This window comes from Anoplophora glabripennis, unplaced genomic scaffold, assembly GCF_000390285.2.
Source record: "Anoplophora glabripennis isolate ALB-LARVAE unplaced genomic scaffold, Agla_2.0 scaffold270, whole genome shotgun sequence".
Lineage (NCBI taxonomy): Eukaryota > Metazoa > Arthropoda > Insecta > Coleoptera > Cerambycidae > Anoplophora > Anoplophora glabripennis.
Genome location: NW_019416411.1, coordinates 476,950 through 504,368, shown reverse-complemented (window position 1 = coordinate 504,368; position 27,419 = coordinate 476,950). Strand labels below are relative to the sequence as shown.

The following is a 27,419-nucleotide window of genomic DNA, read 5'->3' as shown; positions in this document are numbered from 1 at the left end:
GGTTGCTATAGAGTGTGCCATTAAATTATACCGTAGTCGTATTACAGCGCATTTGATAACGATATATCAACTACGAAATAAAAGAATTTTTATAGCTCGACAAAGGTAGAATTATAAAGCCGTTAATATGATTAGATTGTGCATGAGAATGTGTACCCGCTAGTGGACTAGATAACAAAGGACTCGGAACGGAAAAGTTGCAGGCATTGTAAAGTGTCATAACCGTTGCATTATGGCTTGTTCCGACTTCCTTACAATACGTTTTGTTCACTTGGGCCATGGTTATTGAACTAAATTTTGCCGTGACGCTGATTTATTGTGTTCTAAGTAACAATTAAGTTGCAATCTATTTAATGCTTTATATGGGTGCATTTCAGTTTTTTGCAACACTGAAAAAACACTGTGGTCAGTTTCCATGCATAATATCCGGTACAGCTACAGGTATACTCCGATATTAAAATAGGAAAGGTACTTGTATATGAGTTTTCGTCATCATCATCATCAACATCATCATCATCACCATCATCATCATAATCACTTTTTAAAAACATTTTTTAGGGCGAAAACAGGTTAATGCTGTTACTGATTATTTGATTAATTTGAAAATAACTGCCAGAAGAGAACACCATGTCGTACGTATCGAAAAATGGTGATGGCGGGTAGAAAGAACATTAATATACGAAAAATTCAGTTCATAAACTTTTGGAATAAATAAAAATGTTTACTACAATCGTATCTCAAAATAATAGGCAGTAATTTCATCTTTAATCCGGCTTCCGGCTCACCATTTTTAAAAGTCAACACAAAGTACGAGCCGTTTGAAAACTCTTCGTATAAATTTGTGTGTGTCGATTCAGAGCAGTCGATATTGCACAGTTTTAAGATATTCTTCTGCTGCAGAAAATTCTAGACTTTCATTGGCGTTTGGTGTGTGACGTCAATTGGGTTGCGTTCATTCGGATCCGGATAATTCTGTCGGCACAGGCAGATAGGAAATAAGGATATGGCGAAGAAACTATTTAAGACAAGTATTAGAAGCTCAAAAACTAAATCGTAGAATATATTACACGGACGAAACATGGATAAATGATGGTCATACGGTGACAAAAGAGTGGCAAGATGGTCATATCCAAAGTAAATGGCAGGCATTTGTGGAAGGATTTTCGACTGAATTAAAGTCAACTTCTAGAAAAGGGCGGCGAATAATAATATCGCATATTGGAAGTACATCAGGATTTTTGGAACAGGATTTACTCGATTTTGAGTCACGTTGAACATGAGGATATGGATAGCAAAGTATTTGAAAAATGGTTTGAATCTGTTTTGCCACATATGGAACCTGGTGCTGTAATTGTAATGGATAATGCACCCATCATAGTTGGCGATTAGAGAAGTTGACAACATCAGCATGGAGAAAGACGGAATGGTTAAAATCGAAAAAGATCGAACTCGACGAAACAATGCTTAAACCCGAATTACGCAAATTACGGAGAGAGAAAAAGGCCAATACATTAAGTATGTAGTAGATGAAATGGCTGCAGCTCATGGGATTACAGTACTTCGCTTGCCACCCTATCACTGTGAACTGTAAATCCCATTGAGATAATCTGGACCCAGATAAAAAATGGAGTAGCACGAAAAAATACGACTTTCAAATTGTAGGATGTAAAATGACTTGCACGAAGAGATTAATCTGGTTACAGCAGAAACATGGAGTAAATGCATTATGCATGTCCACAAAAAGGAGCAACGCATGCGGGATCTCGATACGACAGTTGATGTTTTGGTTGATCCATTGATAATACCCCTTGGAGATGACAGCAGCTCTAGTGATGAAGACAAGAGTTCTAGTGATGATAGTGATAGTAATAGAGCTAGTGGCTAGATTACAACGTAGTGTAGTGTATTGTACAATAAGTGTTAATGTGTGACCATTATAGTGAAGTGATAGTAGGCAGTTCAGTGTATTGTTATAAGTGATATCTGTGGCGTGCGCGTCAGGTGGGTGAGTCTATAAGCTTTTTAAAGTAAATATTCACCGTGAACTTATTTTTTTATAATTTTCTGTTCTTTGGCCCCTTCTCAAGTAGTACGTCTATGGAATCTTGTTCCCTGCACCCCTCATATCCCTTACTAGTCTAAGTCCTGGATATGAATCACCGCCCATTAATATGGTAGACGGGTATAGCTACTTTAGTTGTAGAAAAATATAAAGTCAATGTTCATTATTTAAAAGCGAATAAAATATTTGTATTTGTCAAGTAGCGGAATTGTTATGTTTCTTGTATGAGACCGATATCTGGACATGATTAAGAAACAACTTTGTATCTGTTAACTTAAACAAAATTGGCATTACGTATGACCTGAAGTATTAAATTAATTGACGATTATAAAGATTATTGTTTTATTAAATATGTTCTGAACAAAATTTAAAATGAATATGGATGGAGATATTGTATAACATAAAATTATCAAGGTTGCGAAATAAAAAAGTTTGGAAGTAAAAACAAATAAAACATAAAAATGTTTAAGTTCATTCACAATAATAATTACTTACATAATATTTCAATTATTTTTTTTAGTATGTCTTGTATCGTTGTGTATAAAATATAATTATTATTCTAAAATTTTGAAATCCAATAGTTCCAAACAAATAAAGATAATAAATAAGAAAAGACAATTAATAAAGGGAAAACTTTTTATCTTGTAGACAAATTAGGAAAAATATGTTCAGAACGTTTTCAAAAATTGTATTAAGAGAATTAAAAATGTTTTTGTTCATTTCTTCAAAGTTCATTCATAACTTGGTCCTACAAAAGAAAGTTACTATAAAATGACATTATCGTATGCAAATGCGATTCTTCAGAAACCGCAAGATAGAGATCAGTTTGCTTTGTTATACAACAGGTAGGTGCTTCTGGAATTTGTTTAACTAAAACGATCAGTTTTGTAGATTTTGAAACCTTATGACTGAATATAGGTAGTGTTTTTTTAATGCACTCTTAATATTTAAGCCTTAACGAAAACGTGGCGACAGTTTAAGGTCAGTCCAATCTATGCCGCGTGATTAAAATCTCACTGATTTTTTTCTCCAATTTTCGTATTCGTTACTCGACGTACTCGCCTTTGAAGGTTGATCCGAAACACAGATAACTGCGAGTATTAGTACCGAGTGTCCAAATATATTAATTATTTTAAAAGTGACAGCTTAAAAACAGTTGGTCTGTACTACGAAATATGAAGTTTGTTGCGCTCTATTTAATTATTTATTTTTTTAATCATATCTTTAGCTAAAATTTTACATTCGTCGGAATCAAGTCATTTTCAAATTATACATAGCAAGACAAGTTTTGTATATTTAAAAATAACTGTATGCAGCATATGTAAGTTTTAAACCAGTGAATTATTCCTGGCAATTTTTTGTAACATTAATTGTTTATAGCGTGGGACGGAACAAAAAATTACTCTACCTATATAATTATTGGTACCTTTTATCTCGCAGGAAAGAAACAATTATGCCATTGGGGACGGTCGCTGAGTTTATTGAGGCCATCTTGTCTATTTATCCTGCCAGTCACTGTTTGACTTAAGGATATGAGAAATAAAATATTTTTAGCGGCATATCCGCTATATTTTATTGCTGGATTAACATCTTACGGCTTTTTGTTGTAAAAGTGCCGTAAAAAATCTCGTTCTTTTTAAATATAGCTCGCTTGTCCTTTGATGCATTTAAAATTGTTTACCAAATTGGGAATTGTAGCATTTCGACCTCTAAAAGAGCAACGCAAATTTTGCAGTGATTGTATTACTTTTAGGACCGCTTTTTCATTCGCAAGTTAAATTAATTCACACTTTTCATATGGAGAATTTATATGTAGATAAAATTAAACAAGTATATCCCCTACTCTTTGCATACATACCTACATGAGAAACATCACATAGATAAAATCATTTAATCAGTGTTTTAGGCCGACCATACATGAGAAGATAAACTAACAAGAGACAGTAAAATGTAAGTTCAGTGGCAAAACTCGTATCACGTGAATAAAAAAATGAAAGTCAAGCCATTTACTAAACTAAGAAAGTGAAAAGAATAACCGAACTGTAATAATGTATAATATTGCTTAAAAAATAAAGTTTGGTTATTTCCCGAACAGACATCTTATGGGCTACACCAAAATTAATCGGAAATTATTATTTGTTTACAAGCGTCGTCATATTTTAGTCTAGTATTTCTAGAAAGTTTAGTTAAAATATCTCATTTCTGTTATTTTATTCTAATTGAAAATTCAAATCACTTCCAGCTCAGAATGAAACTTTTGGAGCATTGCCCCCTTCTTCGAACTTGTTAGTTTACGTTTAAAGTTTGTGAAACACTTGTGGGTTTCTTGTTTCAATTATTTAGTGTGCGATCCACTTTAAAGGCAATGGAAAGGAGGAGTTATTTTGAAATTTAAATTATGTTTACGTACTTTAATTTATAATGAATTTGTGACATTGGTGTACTAATTGATCATTATCAACAGGTTTATGTAACAGCAATTAGCTAATATTTAAAAATTATTAATATGCAACTATTTATTCAAGCGTTGGTTTAGAGCTGCGATAGATTTAAATGCATATCAAGATATTGTGGTTGAACATTTAATTTAAAACAAGAAGCTTAAAAAAGTGCTGAATATGTATGAATAACTAATTGTTTGTTAGTTTTTTGACCAGTAGTTTTTATGTAGCAAGGTGTGAAGGAACATTAATTTTTATATTGACGTAATCGAAAGTGACGCAAATTTTTTTCCGTAAAACGCATTGTTTTCGGGCGAATTTTGCCGCGCGTGATGTTAGTCTTAAACAGTTATATCTACGTCATTTAGATTAACACGTTTTGAAATGAGATAATTTCTAAGGAACATTTGAAAATCTATTTTGATGGCTGAGATTTGCGGAAATCCTAATCATTTTGATTTTTAGTTGGGGGCAAGGTCCAATTCTCTGAAGTATAGATTGGCTTTTATATCATTAAAAGTGATTGATTACTGCTTTTACGTCAAGGATGACCGAGGTATAGAATTTTATGTACAGGGGGCAATTAAGATATTTGGCCAAACGTTGGAGGAGAATTCAACTAATAAAGTTGCTATAAACATGTGTTCGGAAATACATCGTTTTCGATATAGGTTCTTAAAGTTAAAAAAAATCGATTTTTAAATTACAAATAACGGCTCGAGATTTCTACGGACACGGAGCTTTAGTTTTTGATTTCCAAAAACTTATGTGTATGGTACACGTTTGTTATATTCAGGAAAGTAATTTCAATAGAAGACATAGGTAGTAATTTTTGCTCTCTATTTTTTTCTTCCAAAGTATTTCAAATCTGGCTCCATATTGTGACAGAGTATTAGAGGCTCTACAAAAATGAATTGAACTGAAATGAGTGAGCAAAGTGGCCAACATGACTATGTAGAAAGAAAACCAGAATAACAATATGATACCTTCTGAAAAGGCCACGGGATGCTCTGAAGAATTCATTCCCAAAATTTGAGAGAGATTTGAGTTTGTGCGGGGTCCTTTAGCGAGAATAACTGGATTCGAAAATAATTAATTAAATTGTTTGTTAAGTTGCAAGCAAAGATTATTTCACTAAAATTATTATATCAGTTTGGATACAAATGAATTCACTGATTATAACATACACTTCTCCAGATGTAAAATTAATAAACAGGTAAATTGAATACTATAAAAAAAATATCTAATTCAATACAATAACTACTGATTAGTGATTACATAATATTGGAATACATAAGAATAGTCCTCATACATTTTATAATTAATGATAGTGACTAAGCAATAATTTATTAAATTTGCATAACACTGACTGGTCTACAAGTTGGCGTCGATTTTGTTCAGCAAGAGTGATTTTGCATTCAGTTTAGTTTTGCAATATCGAAAACAATAATACTTCTATCAAAAGCACTTGGATTGTAAAAAATGGAGAAGTCGTATATTTCTAAGAAAATTATTGTGCTAGATATGCATTGTTTCATATTGGATCATTGACACTAAGGAAGTGGGTATTTATACAAAGCAAAATAAAATGCTAATTTAATGTATTAAGGTTTGTAGTCACAGACACCATTTTAATAACTGTTTTTCATTATGTTTCAAATCTTGCTGAGAACTTTGCAATATTTTCTAAAAAGCCTTTAAAATTATATTAATACAAATTTATAATTTTAAGAATAATTAATATTTAAATACATATTTGTAAATACAGAAAGTAACTCTTTTTCTCTCTGATCAATGTTATTTTGGTATGACGAGAGGGTCTTTTACGTATCTCAGTTTCGGTGAGGTCCTACATTTCCTCATGTGGTTACCTTTACCTCAGACAAAATAAATATTTAATTAACATTGACATATAAAAATATTGACTAATGATTGAGTGGCATTTGACACATAAAAATTTTTCACATTACGGCTAATCTTTACTAATTAACTTTGTTATATAAATAACCCATTATCTTATCTGAAACATTTTACCAATCTATAACAAAGTGTACTTTGCAGTTGATTATTATTAGGTACAGCACTATTTTAAGGATCGTTATTATGGATACTTATCACATAATTCACCTATTGTCTCGAAATAATTGCAAGGTAATGCTTGATTTGTTAATTTTTCAATAAAATCACGTACAACATTATTATAGTAAATTAAGTGGCGTTCCACTTTATTGAAGATAACACGTCTGTGTATCTACATTAATCTGAAGTGTTTGTGTGTATTAATATTGTCCCTTTCCTATCGTCAACGTCTATTTATTCTTTTTGTTATATGAGAGGCTTCGCTTTATATTTAGTCAAACAAATAATAATAATAAATAAAAAGGTTTCATTAATTAAACTAAGTAGGCAATTTAGGTCGGAGAGACTTTTTATTGTCCACATCTGTATTAGTAGGTTCAAAATTTGCGGTAAATCTCCCAACTTCAATAAACTGGACATAAAATTGTAAACAACATTCAATTTGTTGAACAATTTTGGAACTTGTTGATTGCTTTTAATATATATTCGATTTTAGTTTAATTTTAGAATTTTGAAATTTGTTTCTGTTTTAAAAAATAGTTTACATACTGAGTGTGCGTGTTGGTGCAGTTACATTGGACTGGTATAAATTATAAAGTTGTCGTTATCATGATCGAAATTTATTCTAAAAGTTGGTAGGTTTGACCAATATATTGATCAATTTGTGCCACAATTATGTCAATGTCTTGAACAATTAATTATTGCTATGTTTTGTTCGAAGCTCGCAAAAATAGGACAACCAGTTAGAAGATGAAATAACGAGACTAAATTCTATAGAAACAGACAATCAATCATTTATGCCACACAATGTTTGTAGTGGGCTAATATTGATTGATATTGAGCGTAAAATTAGTCATATTTAAACATACCTATTTAGTGGTAAATTAAATATGCGCAATTTAATAACAAAAATGAAAGTTGCAAATCTTTTAATCTACTGCATAATCTACCAATTATTGTTAGTTATTAAACTTTTTTATATACGTATAAGATTATTTACATGGAGTAGGCCATGCTCATTAATTTCAGTATGTATTAGTTTCAACATATCGCCGAAACGCGCATAAATTTATACAGTATGTCGGAAGGGGACTATTTTGAATAAAATAAATCGGTTTTGTCAAAAAAACTTTTTGTTGTTCTTATTTTTAAAAAGTCCGGTTTATTTTGCACCTTTCATTCATATCGTTACAATACAATAAAATTTTAATTGTAAAAAGTTGTCTAAAATACATTTAATTTTCTGAAATATTATTGCAATTATATATGAAATACACCTGGAAACTGTATAGGACTAATAATTTTATATTGTTATTAATTATTTTACAATTTAAAAAAAAACATATATCAATATTGCTAAGCGTTGTTTATTTTGCCGTTTGCAACAAAATATCTCAATTCGGCCTTGTCCAGACGCTAACAATCGCAGTTGGTAAACAATTTTTTCGTGGCTACCAAAATTCCGTTTGTTCCGAATAGACACATTGTTCCAAGGGACCTAATATTTGCGCACGAGTTCAAGGTCTTCATAAAAAACGTAATTAAAGTATTTTCGAAACACTAAACCTCCTTCTCAAGTGTCAAGTCTACATTCACTTTGCTGCAGGGAACCTTGGGGATAAGAAGTATTCGTATCTGTAAGAGATACTCCCACAACGTGTAGCGTCACATACAGATACATAGTTGAAAACAGAATTTAATTAATGTGGAATAGACACTTCGACGTGTAGTGTCTCCTATTTGCATTTGTTTATTCAAGTACAAGGTGAACACTTAACACGAACGATTTCATAGTTTAATTGCCCATTACATTTTTTATTTGATCCTGATAATGACTTTTCTCAAGAACGGATCTCGGAGGTTTAGGTAGGTGGATGATGCTTTACCCGAACTTGAAATCTTTCAGTGGGTAACGGAATCATAATGGGAATTTTTTATCATTAAAGCGTATTAATCGGCGTTTCTGTTACCTACCAAATAATTTGCAGAAATACGGGAGAACGAAGCGAGGTTCCTTGAATTTAATTAAATGTTGGCATTTACTGATCGACATTTTATGATACGGTGCGAAAAGACCAAAGCCAGCAAGGTTGCTGAAAAAACTGTTGTTGTTTTTTTCAGTCTGCGGATATGTTTTGGCTTATTTCGAATTCGACATTACCGCAAGATGTAAGAACCGCAGCGTATACTTTACAGGGTGATTCCCCTCGAATAAACAATAAAGAAAAAATTACATTTTTGCGAAAGTTGTTTCTAAGGTATTCAGACAGATAATCCTTCGCGACACAACAATCGCTACAGCACATTACACAACTTATCTTTAGGAAAATTCCGTTTCGGTCAATTTGAGAGCAAGTTTTGAATGAAAATGATTTATTTCTTAGTATGAAATGTTTCTGGCTAAGCAAAACTAAATTTATAAAATCAATAGGCATGATGACAGATTTTGAAAAACTGTTCTATGATGTTCGGAAGTATTTACTATTTCCAAAAAAATATCTCATTTCTGTAGAAAATTTTATTAGTTTAGTAGAAAAATATTGAAATTTTAATGTTAGGTAAATGCACGCAAGAACGGTTGTCGGTGTCATGGCGTCTATGTGACGTCACATTTATGTTTGTCAACATTAAACATAAAGTGCTAATATTTGTGTTGCCAAATTCAGTAGTTATATATACAAAGTTACCATAATAGTATAGGTATACATTTTATTTACCCTCAAATTGTACTTTGGTATAATAATGGATACATTATGATCTTTCCATGAAGAGACCAAAACATTAAGAAAATATGATACATAGTTGTCATCAAATGTACCATTAATTATTTTTACTTTTTTATTTGTACTGTAGTTGCAATCAGCTACACCGAAATAGCCAATTTGAAGTCCTGTTAAATACATTTTTTTAGCTGCCATATGGGTCGGTTTTTCTTTTTCCACATAATTTTTAAAAGTGTTCATATTCGTGGTACACTTAATTTCAAAAATACTGTCTTCATAGATTCCATCAGGCGACCCTGCTATCATGGGATAGTTTTTGCAAAGCATTATAGGTACCATATTTTTTAAATTTTTTCCCGTCTGGTACTTATAGTTTTCCTCACTTCATCTACGAACATTCTATCGCGTTTCATGGTAGATGCGTCTGAGATTTTTCCTCCCATTATTAACGTGATCAAAGTTGCATCATTGGTTTTACACCGACTAAATTGGAAAATTGGAAATAATCCCCCAATATCTAGGTATAAGAAGACAATTCTCTGCAACGTCAATTCATTTTGTTTTGGATTCTAGTCTCCAATGCTCCAATGTTACTGGTTAGTTTTTATTTCACGCGTAGGAAATTACATTATACTAAATTGAATCTTCTAATAAATAGTTTTAGAAAAATATTTTGTTTTTTGCTGTTGTGGCAAGCGGAATGAGAACCGAACGTCATTGTAGATCCAGTGACAGAAACTAAAATCCTTGAAGAAACATGTTACATTCTAAAAAAATGTTTAGATTCTTCTAAATAATTTTTTTCTTCCTTTCTTACTAGATTGCGTTTGTTTAGTATATTAGCAGTAATTTTGTTGTAGTCACTGATTTTAGTAAATATAACAATCAAATATTACTTTCATCAGAAAAGGAAAACTCATACTAGACAATCGAGTTTCATATTCGATCATCTGTGTTCAGAATGCGGTTATACGTACGACAAAGATGACTAACAGATCTCAGCAAATCTGGATATCCCAGATCTTTTCAAGACGAATTTAAAGTAATTAATAAAAATTTGTTTACTGAGAAGACAGATTATAAAGTTACTTTTATATGTTATTTTTTACTTTCAGATGAAAAAATTTTCCCAATATAATCTATGATGTCATTTATTTTTAAAGTGATCTTCAGTTTTAAGATGTATTTTTATTATTTATATTAATTAAACTTTATAAACACGAGATATTATAAACAGAAAGTAATGATCATATAGTTTCCAAACTTTAGGACCAATATGACCAAACAAATAAACAATACTTACTTCAAATTTTAATATCTTCTTCATCAAAATAAACAAAAAAAAATACTTTCAGAATTATTGCGGGATTATTACCTACAACGAAAATCTTTGACAGATTTGGATAGTTCATTTTTAACTTTTGTGTCTCTTGAGGTTTACCTATAAAGTATTGTTACCCAATATAATTTTAAAATGTTCAGAAATTTTCCATTACTTAATTGAAATACAGTTCAAAGGAAAAAAAATATTCTGTAGTTTATCCAAATTTGTAAGGAAATATCTCCCCACATTCAAACTTTCTTTGAGCTATCGCTTAAAAACTAAAGACTATAGAGCATTTAGGAATCATTTTAAGAAAAATATTACCCATCCTTTGCTTATTTTAATGAGAGCAATTTACTTATGAAATCACTATTACATCCCGTATAACCAATATTTATCAATTTCACTGAATAAAAATATAAAATTCTTCAATTTTAAAACAATTGTTACATAATTCTTTATGAAAATTGGGTTCCAGTTTAGTTGTAGTTAGAGAATTTAATGCTAAATGACAAAAATATTCATATATATGCATTAACGATTTGAAACCGACATTAAATTCTTGTAGTCGCACCCACACGTTTCTGTGGTATTGAGATAAGAGATAAAGTTATAATTTAAGTGATATTGTTAAACCGATACAATTTAATTTAAAGTTTATACGCTGAAATTTGTTGGTGGCCTCAACCCAAACATCAACGAATAAATTGGACTACCGGTCTCCCGTGTCCCCTAAGTCCAAGGAAAAAGTTGAGAATTAAGAATAAACACGTTAATTGGATGATACATTTGAAAAAGTAAATCCCCGACACGCGATATATAGTTTTTATATATTTTGGAATTCTAGTGAATTTACATATTAGTGAGAATATACTTATACATGCTGTGATGAATACAAAGCCTCCGATCCAGCGTTATTCCTGTTCTACTAATGTCGATGCCTTTGTAACAGTTGTAGAAGTCATTTTAAAAAATGCTGATGAAGAGTACATTGTACAACTCAGTAATGACTTCTCAATCAATTTTATATTTCACTGGATGGGAAGAGATAAACAAAAATTGGCATTCTTTATCCTATCCCAAGTCATCATCAATCAAAACGTCACTAACAGACCTCTCTTCAAACCGCCCAAGTGAAATTTAACAAGTAACTGAAAATAGTTTCATTAAATGAATATTCTCTGCAGAAATGGGGATTAACTTTTCTCTTTACAGACTAGTAGGTGAAAATTTTTGTTCTTGAAAATATTTTTTCATCTTCTTTTTCAGGAATTAATTATTTTTTTCTTTCTTTAAGTTTTCTCAATATTTTTACCCTCCATCGTCTTTTGTTTTTGGAAAACCTCTCACCGAAAAGGGCCGATTTTTTCAAATTAAATTTAGCCATATTTACATTTAAAATTTGATGCAGATGAGTTTTTTGACCCTCTGCTAGAGGACGCCAGCTATGATTTATCCTAGTAATATTTTATGACAACTTTTTTGAGGTCAGGTTTCTTCAAGTGCATTAAAATTTCCTATAGGTACATAAAAAGGCAATGTTATTAAAATTGCTGAAAAGGCGCCATTTTTTGATAAAAAAGCGCAATTGGCTGCCTCGAAATCAACTTCCTTAATATACAGAGTATCCGAAAGCGATTGGGCCACATTTCAAATGTAGCTTTCTTAAACCGATTTAGATTGGATAAAGTCTGATTATAAGGTGATTTTGGATAAATGTTATTTTATGTTCTACCCTTGGTACGTTATAAATAGCTTTTATTTTTTAAGTAATGACATTTTGGATGTACCTATTTGCTTATTTTCGGGCTTACTCTGATTACTCTTATTACTTTCAATAATTTTACTAAAAAATTAGTGCGTATCTGTTTATAAAAAAAATAATTGCTATATAAATATTTTTATGCACAAAAGTAGGTACTTCTAAAATTATACTTAATATTAAATTTCTCATGTCCCTGGTAATCTAATACTGGTAATTTTTTCACAGAATTGGGTTAGGCTCTTGTTTTTTTCCAAAGCGATGTAATTTGAACTTTCGTAATGAAATATGATATTCTAAAGAAACTGCTATTTCTATAACAGGAACTTTTTAATTGTAATAAACCTGCGATGAAGTTGATTAAAAAAACCACGACTGTCTCTTTAAATTTAATTTAACTAATATCTACCTTTCACCCTGAGATAATAGACGTAGTTATATTTTAACATTTTTTATATATTATGTTGTATTAATTGGTCATTATTCAAGAATTAAAATTAGTGTATCCGTAAACATGGCCTTTCCCAAATTTAAATAATATGAATACATTATATTGTACGAATTATCAATTTTTGCTATAGTTCTCACATCTGCTGATAAAAAGTTAAATCTTAAATAAATAAATAACATAATTATCACAACATGCAAATGAAGAAAATTAATACAAAATAGGTGAAATTTTCCAACTGTTTCTTAAAAATGTACGTTATAATTATAAATAATAACAAGAGTTCATTCAAAAAAAGAAAAATTTCGAAAATTTATTTATGTTCCCAAAGAACTATTTTATTTATAAACCACTATTGTGTCAGATTTTTCTTACTATTTTAATAATTATTTAGACAAATTATTCAACCTCATCATATTTAAACATACGTATATTTACTTTTACTTTGCAAATAAACAAACATGGCACTTTGTAGATTCTGATGGAGTTGACAATGCAAGTGATATATTTACTAGTACATATATTATACAGAATTTAGTTTAGACATTTAAATACAAAAATTAACGTTTCCAAATCCTATGAAAATAATGGATATTTACAATAACACCATAAATCTAACCTAGAATTTGATTGTCACTAAATACATTATATCAATAGTTGTTTTTAGATAAGTATAAGAAGTTACAAGGATTTATTTTCGCGTTCGTCAAATATACTTTACAAAAAATTGTGATGGTTTATAAGCTCGTCACGCAAATGTATTTTTTTCTACTTTTACGCAAAGTAGGATTTTAATGACGCAAGTCAATGTATGTTGGCTTTACAGAAACAGATGTTTTTGACATTTTAATTTAAATAATTTTAATATATCTCTCTATTTTTTCGTAAAATACGCTGCAAATAAAAAGTCTGCATGATTTATTTATTAACTGATACCTAATAAATAAAGGAATAAAGTCAAAATTGTAAAACAAACAATTGAATAAATTAAAATTATTTTTAATATACCATAAAATAACTGCAGTATTATTATACAAATTTAGCTCAGAAGAAGATCAAACCGATTCAATTATATAAAGGATGTTCGTCAGTGCCTCAGAAATTATAGGATAAGTAAGTTTTATTAATTTTTTTTCATTGTTTCAGATTGAAGATATATAGGATTGTAAGGTGCAAATTTATAATTTTAGTATTTATGCAACAACAAAATTAATGTTTGAAAGATTAGTTTGTGACTTTATTTAAAAAATATGCAGGGTAGCCCATCGAAAACGTACCGCAAGGCATTACAGGGTAGTAATGAACTTTTCGGCAAAATCCAAAAACAGGTAAAGTTTGCTTCTGAGGGGGACAACTTTTGGCGCAAAAAGCATAGCAAAATCTTCAACCCCCTAAGTGGGGGTGCCATCCCCCAAATTTTTTTAAATGGGAATGGGGGTCAAGTGGGGGGTCATTAGAAAGGGCTTTTAATTCTCTATACATCGATTCTTACTTTTTGAAAATCGATCCATTATTTTAGAAAATATGCAGCTTTGAAAATACGAACAATATTTTTGACGAGAAATGCGAAAATCGATTTAATTTTACTTCAAAACTTACGGTATTAGCTTGGTAAATTCCTTCAAAAGAATTCGCTGTTTTTTTTCTGATTTGCGAATTCTTTAGCCTGATTTTGGTGAGCAAAAAATTGTCCGCTTTTTGTTTCGTATTTAGATAGGCCACAAGAAGTTGCTAGATAACTGTCTTGTGACTTGTAGTTGAAGAGTACCAATACTGCCGAGTCTTTTAAATTGATTAATTATGGTGTACTCAATTCCAGAAAGAGTAGAAATTATTGAGCTTTTTTTCAAAAACAATGAATGCGGAAATCGGGTCGCCGAACTGTTCAACCAACGGCATCCTGAGAAACATGCGTCTGGAAAAATTGTTCGCGAATTGGTGGCCAAATTTCGCGAAACTGGCTCCGTTCATAACAAAAAGAGGCAGGTTGAAAATCCGGTACTAAATGAACCTACGGAAATAGCGGTATTGGGGCAAGTGGCAATGGATAGTACGCTGAGTACAATGCAATTGGCTACTGCGACAGGAGTGAGTCGTACAAGTGTCCAACGAATATTAAAAAAATACAAATTCCATCCTTATAAGATTCGGCTAGTGCAAGAGCTAAATGAAGACGATTTTGATCGTCGTTTGCAATTTTGCGAAATAATGACTGAACGAGCGATAAACGATAATTTCCTCTTTAATGTGTGTTTTTCGGACGAGTGTACGTTCTTCTTGAATGGTTTAGTGAATCGCCATAATTGTCGTTACTGGGCTGATACCAATCCAAGGATTTTCCATGAGACACACTCCCAACACCCCCAGAAGTTGAATGTATGGGCAGGTATTTTTGGAAATTCCATTGTAGGTCCTTTTTTCCTTCCTGGAAATTTGACAGGCGATATGTACTTGGATTTACTACAAAATGTCATCGACCCAGCTCTAACAAATATCATAGAGGACGACCCTGCTTACAATGAACACGAACTGATTTTCCAGCAAGACGGAGCTCCTCCACATTACTCGCTCAATGTGCGCAATTACCTAAATGAGACGTTTCCAGGACGCTGGATAGGACGAAGAGGTGCAATTGAGTGGCCCCCTCGGTCACCCGACTTAAATCCTTTAGATTTCTTTCTCTGGGGGCACATTAAAAGCAAAGTTTACAGCACTCCACCTGATACCTTGGAAGATCTGCGAGGACGAATCATTAATGTATGTCGCGAAGTAACACCGCAAGTGCTCCAGAATGTTCGACAACGGTTTGAAGACAACCTGTATCATTGTATGCAAGTTGGCGGACAACATTTTCAGCATTTACTTGACTAATACCGTAAGTTTTGAAGTAAAATTAAATCGATTTTCGCATTTCTCGTCAAAAATATTGTTCGTATTTTCAAAGCTGCATATTTTCTAAAATAATGAATCGATTTTCAAAAAGTAAGAATCGATGTATAGAGAATTAAAAGCCCTTTCTAATGACGCCCCACTTGACCCCCATTCCCATTTGAAAAAATTTAGGGGATAGCGCCCCCACTTAGGGGGTTGAAAATTTTGGTATGCTTTTTGAGCCAAAAGTTGTCCCCCTCAGAAACAAATTTGACCTGTTTTTGGATTTTGCCGAAAAGTTCTTTACTACCCTGTAATACGTTTGCAGTACGTTTTCGATGGGCTACCCTCTATATCTACGCCTATGAGGTTTCTTACAGGTTTCTTAAATGTTTGCATTTATTGTTCAGTTACGATAATATTTTTTAAGAATTATTTTTTTTTGGGAGCCCCTTATTATGTAGTTTCCGTAAGCTGATGGTTGTTTGTTGGTAAATAAGCAATTTTACACTATAATACACTGTAAAGAGAAGAAAGATGTAGCTCTTTTAATCTAACATATATTCTAATCTAGCCTTGTGCACGCCACTGTCTCATGTAATAAATCAATTAGGTACATACGAGTATATGTCACATTTATTTGTTCTATGTACTTTGTGTATTTGTTACCCATGACAAATTTAATGTTGATATATTGTGTTGTAATTGTGAAACGTAGGTATAAAAAAAAAACAAAACGTCCTATCCTAGAGGAAACTTTATAATGACACCAGTCCACTGCATTCGTTTAGGATTCATATCGTTATAAAAAGATGTGAGGAGAATATTAACTATCTTATCTTTTTCTTCCTTTAGGTCCTATAACGATTAATATACGGGTGTCCATTTCTTCAAGGGGGTTGCTGCATGTTTTGGGACGTTATAATAATTGCACAATAACATTTAATTATAGTCCCTTTCCCATGGTATACATTGTCAATAATAAAGTATGAGTCGATACAAGAAAATGGGAATTATGACTAATTGTACAAATATTAATTATTGTCAATAATAAAAATGGTTTGGATACTACACGGTAAAAAACGTTTATTTAACCAAATATTAATCGAGACTCAATATATTATTGTTTTTAATTATTGTACTTATCAAACCACTGCATTTAAACACAATTGTCACCGAAATAACCGGATAAACGGATACTTGTTCAGTACTACATGCCATACACCACGCCACGAGATGATCTAATGACGACGATGGAAATAGACAAAGACAACGCACGACAACCATAGAATGGGCTGCAGCCACTCAATAATGAGGATAATTACTCCGATTTAGGTACAAATGTAGTGTAGTTTTCGTTTAAATATGAGAAAAATGAGTAAAATTATCAAAATGCTCAATATTGAGCGAAAATGTACTCAATAATTTCACTCAATGATTCACTCCGTACCTTTACTCACACCGATTTTTTTACAATGAACATTTAGATCTGACAATTTAATTGGTTTAGAAAAACATTTTCAACATTAACCACAACACAGGTCTTCTTCAAACTACTATATCCTCAAAAAACCAAGGATCGACTGATTAGACTATCATTGCAAACTAGGATATAAAGAGTTCTAGCCACTTTATTTGACAACATAAATGTTATCAAATATTTAAAATATAACCTTTAGTAATTATTTTAATAAACAAATCATCAGATCACATCTGCTTTTAGAGAAAAAATCGTATTTTGAATATGTGAAAATGACCAAGAGTGTGTTGCTCTAGAATCAAAAGAATCAGACGCATCAGATTGTGATCAGATCACAAAGATTCCGAATATCTTCTTTTAATTGAATCTTCAAAATAATGTTTTTTTTCAAAACATACTTTCTTCATTTGCTTTTTTGTCGAAATTTGGTTAAAGCTCAAGTCAAAATATACGTTGAATATTGTTTTCCGAGTTATGGAGAACTGATATTTAGTTATTGTCTTTCCGAAGTCAGTTGAACATGTATAAAAACGTCTAGCAATAAAATTGAATGAGTTTCATAGGCGTCCCTAAAAAAGTTTTCTGCTAATGGTATAAAATTATAATAATTTGTTATATAATGTGTAGAAAATTTCTATTATTATATGGTCATTTGACCAACAACAAATTTTAATTATTTATGTCCTTAAACAATTTTATTAAATTGATGGTAAATTTTGTTTTGTTCCATTTCAAAAGGTCTCCAAAATGCAATGTTGTGATAGTATTAGTAAATAAAATATCCCTTTTTCTTCTCCCTTTTGCAAATTGTAATATAAACGATTAATAGAAGGTGCCTATAATTAAATTAAAATTACCCGAATCGTACTCAATTCCGCATTGCTGTACTGCACTGCTAGGCTATTTGTTGACAACCGAATTTATGGCCACGTGGCCCAGTGCAGCTCTGTTTGTGCCGCGTTTGAACGCGCGCTCATTCTTCAATTGGGCGACTAGATCTGTATAAGGGTATGGCTAAATAAAAATGGGAACAAGCTTTTCAAATACTTGAATGCCGAGTCGCTGCGTCAGCGACCGATCCTGGTACATACTGTCAACCTCTTGTTTCTTCAATTGAAATCAGAAAGACTATACTTTTCGTTACGCTCGCGGAATTCAGCGTGGGCCAGTTCGACACAGTTGTATACCTCTTTTCCCTACTATTGCACAACAATTAAATGCCAGTTTGTTATTTTGTTCATTTTTATGCAGTTTTCTTAACGAACAAGGAACGAACAGGATGAGAAAGGCAAACATGCTTTCCACCACCTATTTCCAATTAAATCCTACGCATTCACAACACAGTAACATAAATCTTGGCTATTCACTTAAGTCGATGTTTGTTTCCGCTTCCCACGGGACGTGTTAGGAGACGGACTCGGGGGATCTGGAAATCTGCAAACTCCCATGACCCACTAAGGCGGCATCCTATTACATAGCTCTACAATTACACACCGAGTGTTATTCGATTACAACCAGCCATACGGATAAATAAATTACGCTGTTTTGCATGCGTTCTATTTACTCGTAAATGTAAACGTCGAGCTAACTGGATAAATGTTTGTTTTGGTCGAAATGCGAAGCAATTACTTATTCTCTGCTGTGTACATTGCGGTTTCGTATTGCGGCTCTATTAAATAAATATTTCTAATGGTACTGAAGGAATTCAAGTTTGGATTAAACAGCCCGTTTGTTATTTACGTGCGTTCCCACATTATTAGAACGTTTGCTGATATAAGATCGAAATTGTAATTTGTATCTTTGCTACATAAATTCATCTGCCAAAGCTACAACGTAAACAGTAACCATCGTTGAACTTTTTTATATTGGAAAGAAAAGGTTTCATAAGACATCAAAAGTCACCTTTAAATTTACGTTCTGCCCATGCTGATATTATGTATGATCATGAACATTTTTGTATAAAAGGATAAAGTAGATTTGTACTTAGAGCATCCAGTTTCAAGTGAAGGTAATTCAGATTTGCAGAAAAACAATGGCAGTAACCTCGCTCCTGTTTTAAAATGAAAAAAATCGTCAATGAATTATTTCTAGACTGTCTATCTGAATTCTAAAGTAGAGAATGTAAAAAAACGATTTTACAATAGTCAAAATTTGTAAATTTCTACTATAATCTTAGAAATGAGAAAGCTTTCGAAGGAATTATGTTTGAAATTCATGCAATACGTTATTAAATAATAAACAGTATTAAAAATTTTGCGTTAAACGAGAAACCACCAAGACACAAGTTTTTTTTTACAAACCTTACAAGTAATTAAATCAATATTAAAGTATCATGCTTATTTTTTTTATAAATATTGTACTGTAATTGTACTGTACTGTAAAGTATTGTACAGGGTGGGCAAATAAGCGAGGTAAGCAGCTGTATCTCAAAAACTAGTGATCGTAGAGAGCTACGGTAAAAAATTTTATAGGTAAAGTGGGCAAGGGAAAATGCTGGAAATTATTTTCAAGTTTCCAAGATGGCCGCCAGTGGGCGTTTCCACCATATTGAATTACATAAAGTTACGTTTCTCACGATTTTCCCCAATGAATGTAACAAAAAAGTATTTGCGTTTTAATGTTAACTTAAAGTCGAACATTTTTTGTAAAAACAATTTTTCTCTATCTTTCGAAATAAAGTGGTGGGGGGTATTTGAATGTTGTTTGAAATAAATGCCTGTAACTTCGAAACGGCTTAATGGATTTGGATAAATTTGGTATCATTGAAAAGAGCATTTCTTGGGCTTTTAGGTTTCTCGTAATCATGACAGTTGCGACCTACACGGCCGCCGATAGAGGGCGTTATTCGATATTATAACCAAAATATTGGATTTTCTCAAAAAATTTAAATGCGATGATATGACTTTTTTTAGACTAGAAAATAGACAAATGACCAACCAATAAGCCTGCGCAAACCGCATCTTAATATCTTTTTCCTAACTCAAATTATTTAAAAAAATACTAAACCAGGAAAATTCATATATCCCCATTTAAAAATGCATCGGTTGCTTTCGATAAGAAGGCAAGTAGTAGGCCATGGACACGACAATCGCCTAACAAAAATATTGCCAAGTAACGTCAAACTTTTGTCACACGCAGCCTAATATTGTTGATTGCGTATAATTTGAGTACTTTTTAATCAAAATGCCTCTCACAAATAATGAAGCCGTTGACATGATTGCGATTTATTTCGAGTGTTTTCAAAATGCAGCTATAGCTGCAAGACAGTACGCGGCACGGTATCCAGATCGCCGTCATTACGGGAGAAGAATGTTTCCGCGCTTGGTACAGCGATTACGCGATACTGGAAGTTTTCGTCGTCCTAAACGTCGCAGGCGTCGCAATGGAAGGACCGAAGAAAACATTATCAATGTCTTGGCTTACATAGAATTTGATAGACATGTAGGAACTAGAACATTGTCTCTAGACTTGGGAATAGCACGAACAACTGTTAGAAATATTTTGAAAGATTATAGGTAAATAATTTTATCTTATTCCAAGTATCTTAGCACATACTCTCAAATACACAATTCAGTGTTATTCTGATTATATTATTTTTACGCATATGTTGTTTTTTACTTTTAGATTACATCCTTACCACATAGTTTTGCACCAGGCGCTAAATGAACAAGATTTCGATAATAGATTAAATTATTGTCAATGGATGCTAGGCATGCTTGAGGAAAACAGAAATTTCTTAACGGAAATTCTCTGGACCGACGAGGCTACCTTTAGTAGTGATGGTAGAGTAAACCGTCATAATATGCATTATTGGTCCGCTGAAAATCCGCATTGGTTAAGAGAAGTGCAGCACCAGGGACGCTGGAGCCTAAATGTGTGGTGCGGTATCATTGGGGACAGAATTATTGGACCTTATTTTTTTGATCAAGCTTTAACTGGTAACCGCTTCTTAGAGTTTTTGATCAACGACTTGCCAATTTTGTTGGAAGATGTGCCACTCGAAACTAGGAGAACTATGTTTCTGCAATTAGATGGTTGTCCGGCACATTATTCAATTAATGTCCGAAACCATATTAACGGGACCTTTCGAGAACGCTGGATAGGAAGGGGAAGCCTATTTCCTTGGCCGGCAAGATCTCCGGACTTGACATGTCTTGATTTTTACTTGTGGGGACGCTTAAAAGACATTGTTTTTCAAACTCCACCAACAACACGAATGGATATGGAAAACAGAATTCGAAACTCAATTCGTCAACTATCAGCGGTAGAAATCGAGGCTGCGGTTCTGTCGACTCAAGAAAGACTGGAACAATGTGTGGAATATGACGGAAGGCAATTTGAACACAGAAGGCATTAATCTTTTTTCAAAATCGGTCCTTTTCAGGACCACAACTTTATTTAAAAGGAAAATCGCTTATAAATACGAAAACGTGCGACTTAAAATCACAGCACTAAATAAACTGACATTTCTTGTGAATATTTTAGAGAGGAGTTTGTCTTTTATTTCCATGGCCTACTACTTGCCTTCTTATCGAAAGCAACCGATGCATTTTTAAATGGGGATATATGAATTTTCCTGGTTTAGTATTTTTTTTTAATAATTTGAGTTAGGAAAAAGATATTAAGATGCGGTTTGCGCAGGCTTATTGGTTGGTCATTTGTCTATTTTCTAGTCTAAAAAAAGTCATATCATCGCATTTAAATTTTTTGAGAAAATCCAATATTTTGGTTATAATATCGAATAACGCCCTCTATCGGCGGCCGTGTAGGTCGCAACTGTCATGATTACGAGAAACCTAAAAGCCCAAGAAATGCTCTTTTCAATGATACCAAATTTATCCAAATCCATTAAGCCGTTTCGAAGTTACAGGCATTTATTTAAAACAACATTCAAATACCCCCCACCACTTTATTTCGAAAGATAGAGAAAAATTGTTTTTACAAAAAATATTCGACTTTAAGTTAACATTAAAACGCAAATACTTTTTTGTTACATTCATTGGGGAAAATCGCGAGAAACGTAACTTTATGTAATTCAAGATGGTGGAAACGCCCACTGGCGGCCATCTTGGAAACTTGAAAATAATTTCCAGCATTTTCCCTTGCCCACTTTACCTATTAAATTTTTTACCGTAGCTCTCTATGATCATTAGTCTCTGAGATACAGCCGCTTACCTCGCTTATTTGCCCACCCTGTACAATTTTTTCCAAAAAAGCAATAATTTGAATGACCTAATAAGTAGTATAAAAATACATAAGTTTAATAACACCCTATAGAAAATTCAATGTCGTTACAAAAATAGTTGTTAGCTACAACTTTATTATATAACTTTTTTTCTAAAATGACGTAAGTTATTCATACACATAACACATGATATGCAGCTAGATTTGTACCCATTGCAAAAACTCAAGTCCGCTTATGACACTCTGCAGTCGCATAATTAAGACACGTGTGTTAAATAATTTTATTTTTGCTTTGCCATAATACCCAATAAATAATGATGAATAATTATCGCCGCCGCGAGACAAATATTACTCGGAATTGTATGGACCAAAAGAAGTATTTTTTATGTAAATATTTTCTAGTTTCCACATTACCAAATGCCTCCGGATTGTGAAAGGCACACTGTTTAGCGATAATAGAAATAAACAAATCGAGCAAAAAATGGTGAATTCCGCAACTTAAAAAAAAGGTTCAAGTTCGTAGTAGGGTCACCGAAACAATAAATTGTAGTAGTACTTCTCTGTTACATTTGCAAATTGCAGAAGAACGACAGAAAAAATGTTTTTAATTAATGGAAATTACGCTATAGGTAGATATATCAAAAACTAACCCTGAATTTCAAGTACCTACTTCCTAAAATATGTATTACAGGTAAAAATCATTAAAAACAACATTTTTACTCCATATTTTTATTTTTTTCTGTACATTTTGCAAGAGTGGCAAAGCTCGTATTATGTAATTGCGTATTACGTCGTTTGTCAATCAATATTGAGCCAATAAAACCCAATAGTAGTCAGGACATGACAAGCTATGTGTTGTATAGTATCATTTAGTTATAGAGTAGGTACCTATTGTTCTCTGCTGAACTAAATCTGTACAGGACATAGCTAGTACCATGCGAAACATCGCCATAATTTTAAAAATGTTGTCACCGCCGTTCTTGGGGGTGAAAATTCGAAATATTTAGAATTATTCAAATTTCGTGGCTGAAAAAATACACCATTAGTTAAAGTTTTGAATCAAGAAAAAGTTCAAATCTTCCATCGGAAAGGCTCTGTTCATCCTTTTTGGTACTTGGATGAATTTATATTCGAGCTTTATAAAAAAGGGCGAATCAATGAATACTTCCCGAAAAAATAATTTCTGGCGAAGGCGCTAACTAATAAAGGTTCATAAAGATAATATAAACCGTTTACAGATAGCCACATATATCTCAGCCCGAAGTCACCTTTTTTTTCAATAAGATATCGTCAACACCTTAGTTCATCAAATATTTACGAGCCAGAATATTTGGACAAGGAACTGGATCATATATCATCAACTCTCAGAGAAATTGAATACTTATACTTTAAGAAACACTGAACAAACCATCAAATGGACAGCTATAAGAACAAGGAAAAGAAGGTCTATAACACTTAAGGAAGATAGAAGTCTTTTCCAAGACATGCTGCGAAAGCATCCAACACCGATGTCAGTACCATGTCTTGCATTAGATAAACACGTAAGTGCATTAGCATGAGGCAAAAGGAATACAACCTCACTTAAAAAATGATAACGGTACTTTTAACTTCCCTATGTTAAGCATGCTTTGGGGAAGTGGGTGGAGAAAAATATTGTAAATATTGGGCCTCAACATCAAGACCGGTTCATGTGAAGGATATATACATTGTTTCCTTGCAGAAGAATACTGGAATGCTAAGTATGAGCTAGATCTGACTCGAAGGAACCGCAAGTTGCTGTCTCTACAACGTTAAGATAGTAAAGAATTTACAACTGAGAAGAAGAGTATGTATTGAACAGAATGAATACAGTAAGGTTCAGATTATTTGGTAAATCTTTCCTAAATATGAGGGAATTAAGATAAATATTGATTAGGAGACTTTTTGACTTTGCAAAGAGAAAAAATCTGCTAACTGAAGAAATTTTTTAATAAGCTAGGGACCGAATCTACCAAAATCTAACTCGGAAGGAAGAAAAGCCCTACTTCCTAGATCCGACATGAAGAAAGTAAATATCTAAATGGTAAATATCCTTCTAGATCTCGAAACTTGGAAAAAGGAACAAACCCATTTGCAGTGCGCTATTATTTTAAACTAACCTTGACTTTGCGTTTATGTAAGTGCAACCAGTCCGCTCATTTTTTTTCCTGGTAGTTAAGTCCTTTTACAAATTCCAATGCGCCTATGTGTTTCGCTTTATTAATTCATGATAGAACAGCTACTGACTTAAGACACGTTTCAAACTAGTTTCAATTCCTGTGTTACTTACTATTCGTGGTTGGTGAAGGTGTGTTCAACCTTCAACCTTGTACGTATGGGTCCTAAAAAATACATTTATTCGTAATCGGCGTATAATGTACCGGGTGTGCCGTTTAATTAAAATGATGCACGACTTTGCAAAATTATGTATCTAGCACTTAAAGAAAACACGCGGAAGGTACCACATATATTAGCAATTGCAATTCATAATTCCATTAAATATGTGAATACTATTAATAATTTTAAATTACTTGAATGTTTACGTTCGTATTATGGAATTATATACATGTTTGTGCCATGTGTTTGTGTGCGAAAGTGAACATGTTCAAATTATAATAATTGCACACACATGTAAACAAGTCAATATTTTTGAGTGGTTCAGTTGACAGTGACCATGTCTCTTCCATTTACTACAGCTGTATTTTTTGCCGCTATTCAGTCCCCAGTAATATATTTATTTGAAATATCTACGGATGAATGTTATTAACTTGGAGTATGAAATATTTTATGAAAGATGATGCGAAATGTTTACATAAAACTTTTGAATAAAACTATTGCTTTTTATAAATATATTTGAAGATATAGGTTACAAACAGTAAGTTCCTTGAAGTGTCTTTCTCTCTCTTTATTATTTTGCACCTGTGAATAATAAAAAAAAATACTAACTCTTGCGCAAAATAATCAGGCATCCTTACATTTTTTGTTTGATTTTTCTTCAATGTGAATTTTTTTTAAAGTAAAATTGAATATTTTTTGACAGGGGGCAAAATACACACACAAACATTAAAAAACTAAAGTTATGCTGCAAATAACTTCAGCTCCTTTAAAGTACATTGATAAAGGGCATTCCAATCTTCCGCAAAATTACAAAATGAAACTTACGTACTAATAAACTAGTTTAAGGTCACATAATCTTAAGACGAAAATATGTGACAATAAACATTATTTTCAAAACTTCTCGAAACATTTTTCTCATACCTTTTATTTTATTATGATTATGAAATGTCTTCTGCCAAAAAGTAAAACATATTTTTGATAAACTTCCAACATTAATAGCAAATGCCTTTAGAACTCATTTATAGATACTTGTTTTTATGTATTTCAATTTGCCAAATCAGACCATAAAATAATTTGAGAAAAATCTGCGATTAAAGTTTAGCCAAGCATTTTAGTTACAAATGTCGATGTATAACTATGATTGAACATTGAACCTTTTTGTAATTATTTAATATATCTCTTAAATATCTGCAAAATACCAATTTGTTGAACTCAACCGTGTTCAAAATAATATAAGGTTTCCATATTTTGGTTATTATTTTTAAATAACTGGTTGCAGGTTTTCCCCGATTTAATTAACTAGAATGTGAGGTAACATACAGGATGATTACAAATTTGGAATCAAGTGGCGGAAATTCGATCGCTTGAAATTTGTTTGCAAATAAATTATATATTTGTAAAATGCACTCTACTTACCTCTCTAAATTTGTAAACATCCTGTATATGAGAAGCGAAAATATTAAATTTTATAAGGATTATTGAACTTTAATTCAAATAAAAAGGACCGAGATTGGATGGCTATAAAAAATCGAGATTGATTTATTTGTTGCCTACATCATTTCGAAGCTTTGGATTAGGTATATAAAGCACCTATTTTTATTTAAATATTAATGGATATATTTTATATCTGGAACTATTTTATAGCTCGAAACATAAATAAATATTATTATAGATAAAATAATATCGTCAAGTAGTAGGCTTTTATCATTCCCTATTGCGGATTATATATTACCCAACAATATACATATCTATATAATTTCTTTAATAAAGTAATTTATTTTTGTTTATATATAAAGTAACTGTTTATATGAATGAATAATAATTTCATCATAATCACAAATGCTTTAAATAGAGCAAAAATGCAAATATTGCGTATTTTGAGCAGTGACGGACCGCGAAAATTAAAAAGGTCGTATTTGGATAGCGAGAGACCCACCCCATATGGTGTTTTAAGGGATGATTTTTTCTAAGCCCACATAGAGAACTTTCGTGACGAAAATTTGGAAATTTGCGAAATAAAAAGCTAAAATAGGGGTGGTGTAGATGTATGAGCAACCCCTACGATTACAAGCAATTCTATTTGTTGTACTTCTCTTTACTATAAACTGCACGTCTAAATTTTTTAACAAATGCAACGATTTCCACTTGTTTCAGTAAATAAATTTGTTTTCACACGTTTTAAATTAAATGGCAACGCATCTAACTCATCGGAAACATTTTCCTCATATTCAAATACCGTTTGAGCATAATTCATATAAAAAATCAATGGTAAACAAGCAGTATATCACTTACCGTTCAGCGTAAAACAAAAAAACAAATAATGAAACTGTCTTTCAAGCAACCGAATCTAAATATATAGATAAATATATCTTATCAGTTGGTAGAGTACTTTCATGTGTGCGTTCATGTTATCACACTCTCCACTTTATTCGACTAATTTAAATAATTATAATTCATATATCACAAAATGAAAAGAGATGTTTCCATTTCACATCCTGTGTAAATTGACCCCTCGCAATTTATCTGTGCATAAATAGATACAGGGTGATACAGACGCTGTTTAAGAGAAACTGTAAGGTATAAAGTCTAACTACGTGCTTAACATACTGTTAAGTTGTGTTTTTAATCACGTTTACCTATGAATGAAGCTTAGAACACGTTATTAATACGTGTTCTAAATATTACAGTAT

At 32.1% G+C, this 27,419-nt stretch overlaps 1 protein-coding gene across 1 annotated transcript in view; it reads right to left on the bottom strand.

Annotated features, from left to right (window-relative positions):
* The window catches only part of LOC108911237 (dopamine N-acetyltransferase), a 50,582-nt gene extending 23,461 nt beyond the window's left edge, over positions 1-27,121 (bottom strand). Inside the window, exon 1 of the mRNA XM_018716118.2 lies at positions 27,022-27,121. The gene's annotated coding sequence lies outside the window, so the exon portion shown is untranslated. The remainder of the gene's footprint in view (positions 1-27,021) is intronic.
* Positions 27,122-27,419: the final 298 nt, after the last annotated feature.